The sequence below is a fragment of the Perissodus microlepis genome, chromosome 13, assembly GCF_051167445.1.
Source record: "Perissodus microlepis isolate ML-2025 ecotype Zambia chromosome 13, ASM5116744v1, whole genome shotgun sequence".
NCBI lineage: Eukaryota > Metazoa > Chordata > Actinopteri > Cichliformes > Cichlidae > Perissodus > Perissodus microlepis.
The window spans coordinates 1622501-1626316 of NC_140473.1; positions in this window are offsets into that span (position 1 = coordinate 1622501).

The following is a 3816-nucleotide window of genomic DNA, read 5'->3' on the forward strand; positions in this document are numbered from 1 at the left end:
ATAGGTTATGGGGAAAAAGCCAGGAGAGGATGGGACAAAAGTGGAATAACTGAAAAAGTAAGAGGTGTAGAGGGCTGATGTTGGTGTCTAGGTGGGGGTTTTGGTTGGTGCCGGACGCTGTGGCGAAGAGCCCACGCCGATGGCTTCTTCGGTTCTGGAGATATGGCGAATGGGACCAAAAAGGATGGGACAAAACGGTCCCAATGGGAGAAAGGAAGGTGCAGAGGGCCTGGTTCTACTGTCATTGCATTGCCCGTGTCCGGGCGCATCCGCAGGTGCCCAACATGGCATGGTTCAGAGTACCTTTGCAGGATGGGGCAGTAGTTGGAGAACGGTCGTGTGATGCGTCCACGGATGCAGAATCGTTCCCCGACTCCAAGGATGCCCGCCGTGTCTTTGTCAGACCCTCCTATCTGGAGATAGAGCTGCAAACCTTTTTCGGAAGCACTTTCCCTGCACAGAAGCGTCTGCAGCAGGAGACCGCAGAAGGGACAGCAGAACCAGGCCTTTGGAGCACTGCGTCATCTCCTGGTCCACACATGCCATCACGACGCACTGTACAAGGGGAGAGCAAGGCATCGTCGGTGGCCGCAAACAGTACAATCGCCTTCTGCGTCTGTCATTCTCTTTCGTTTGTTTGAGCGCTTGTTTTTTAAATACACAGCAAGTGTCAATCATTCTCTCTCTCTCTCTCTCTCTGTCTGTCACACACACAGACACACACACAGACACACACACAGACACACAGTCAGACAGACACTGTGAGGTGTGCAGTGCAAAATTTGAATTTCAGTGCTTTTTGATTTGTATCTCTCTCTCTCGCTTTCTCTCTCTCTCTCTGTCTGTCTGTCTGTCACACACGCACACACACACACACACACTCACACACTCACACACACCAAAGCACACAGACAGAAGCAGGGCAGCTGCTGTGCAACTGGGATTTGACAAGAGGGGCTCCCTCTGCTGGCTCAATGCGGTACAAAGTGTCAGAAGGTGTTAGTGCCGCAGAAATTAACAGCTTTGGACAATCAATTGCATCTGTGGTCCACAGGAGGGCGCCCAGTTGGCAAGTCCTGTGCATTGCATATTAATGCCGTTTCAATTGCACTCACATGTGCTTTTTGTGTAAAAGAGAGACACACACACACACACACACACACACACACACACACACACACACACACACACACACACAGCGGCTCAGAGATGAGGGAAAAGCAACAGAAATCAGGAGAGATTTCAATGTGAGGAGATGGCCTGTGATGCTGGGCCATTGTGTAACATTGGAATGAGTACCTGTGGCTGGGGGGTGCTCCTCAAAGGTCCCGGGAGGAGGAGGCGAGGAGGCAGCGGGTGGCTGGCAGCGGGTGGCTGGCCTTGGGCTGCGCCTCAGGAACGTCATTTATTCTGCGTGGCGCCGCGTGTGCTCTGTGCAGCTTGGATGTCTGCCGCTGACGCTCTGTGGCTCCTGTTCCTCTCATCTCCTAGTCCACACATGCCTTCACGACGCACTGTACAAGGGGAGAGCAAGGCATCGTCGGTTGCCACAAACAGTGCAATCGCCTTCTGCGTCTGTAATTCTCTTTCGTTTGTTTGAGTGCTTGTTTTTTAGGGTTAGGGTTAGGGTTAGGGTTAGGGTTAGGGTTAGGGGGTTAGGGTTAGGGTTAGGGGTTAGGGTTAGGGGGTTAGGGTTAGGGTTAGGGGTTAGGGGTTAGGTTAGGGGGTAATAGCCAGTAGTTGACGGAATAAAATGGAATAACTCGAAAAGTAAGTGTCGTAGAGGGATGAAAGTAGTGTCTACGGGTGGGTTTTTGGGTCCTCCGGACACCCTGGTGAAGACCCCATGTCGATAGCACCAACGGTTCTGGACTTGGTGGAAATCGGTCAAAATTTGACGGAATAAAAAGGTCAAAGTGGCATATAGGAGTGTCCGGTCGGGCTGATTCCACCACCACTGTACTCAGCAGGCCCTGCCGGGTCGTTAGACACGCGACGTGGCAGGGATCGGTGACATAACATGTAGCAGTTTCCCTGCACAGAAGCGTCTGCAGCAGGAGACCGCAGAAGGGACAGCAGAACCAGGCCTTTGGAGCACTGCGTCATCTCCTGGTCCACACATGCCTTCACGACGCACTGTACAAGGGGAGAGCAAGGCATCGTCGGTTGCCGCAAACAGTGCAATCGCCTTCTGCGTCTGTCATTCTCTTTCGTTTGTTTGAGTGCTTGTTTTTTAAATACACAGCAAGTGTCACTCACTCTCTCTCTCTCTCTCTCTGTCTCTCTCTCTCTCTCTGTCTGTCACACACATACACACACACACAGACACACAGTCAGACAGACACTGTGAGGTGTGCAGTGCAAAATTGGAATTTCAGTGCTTTTTGATTTGTATCTCTCTCTCTCTCTGTCCATCTCTCTCTCTGTCTCTCTTTCTGTCACGCACACACACACACACACACACACACACACACACACAGTCAGACAGACACTGTGAGGTGTGCAGTACAAAATTTGAATTTCAGTGCTTTTTGATTTGTATCTCTCTCTGTCTCTCTCTCTCTCTTTCTGTCTCTCTGTCTGTCTAACTGTCTCACACACACACACACACACACACACACACACACACACACACACACACACACACAGTCAGACAGACACTGTGAGGTGTGCAGTGCAAAATTTGAATTTCAGTGCTTGGTGATTTGTCTCCCTCCAGTGGCCCACTGCAGGTATGATGAGGCTTAAATGATAGGATAGGTTATGGGGAAAAAGCCAGGAGAGGATGGGACAAAAGTGGAATAACTGAAAAAGTAAGAGGTGTAGAGGGCTGATGTTGGTGTCTAGGTGGGGGTTTTGGTTGGTGCCGGACGCTGTGGCGAAGTGCCCACGCCGATGGCTTCTTCGGTTCTGGAGATATGGCGAATGGGACCAAAAAGGATGGGACAAAACGGTCCCAATGGGAGAAAGGAAGGTGCAGAGGGCCTGGTTCTACTGTCATTGCATTGCCCGTGTCCGGGCGCATCCGCAGGTGCCCAACATGGCATGGTTCAGAGTACCTTTGCAGGATGGGGCAGTAGTTGGAGAACGGTCGTGTGATGCGTCCACGGATGCAGAATCGTTCCCCGACTCCAAGGATGCCCGCCGTGTCTTTGTCAGACCCTCCTATCTGGAGATAGAGCTGCAAACCTTTTTTGGAAGCACTTTCCCTGCACAGAAGCGTCTGCAGCAGGAGACCGCAGAAGGGACAGCAGAACCAGGCCTTTGGAGCACTGCGTCATCTCCTGGTCCACACATGCCTTCACGACGCACTGTACAAGGGGAGAGCAAGGCATCGTCGGTTGCCGCAAACAGTGCAATCGCCTTCTGCGTCTGTCATTCTCTTTCGTTTGTTTGAGTGCTTGTTTTTTAAATACACAGCAAGTGTCACTCACTCTCTCTCTCTGTCTCTCTCTCTCTCTCTCTCTCTGTCTGTCACGCACACACACACACACATAGACACACAGACAGACACACAGTCAGACAGACACTGTGGGGTGTGCAGTGCAAAATTGGAATTTCAGTGCTTTTTGATTTGTATCTCTCTCTCTGTCTGTCTGTCTGTCTGTCTGTCACACACACACACACACACACACACACACACACACACACCAAAGCACACAGACAGAAGCAGGGCAGCTGCTGTGCAACTGGGATTTGACAAGAGGGGCTCCCTCTGCTGGCTCAATGCGGTACAAAGTGTCAGAAGGTGTTAGTGCCGCAGAAATTAACAGCTTTGGACAATCAATTGCATCTGTGGTCCACAGGAGGGCGCCC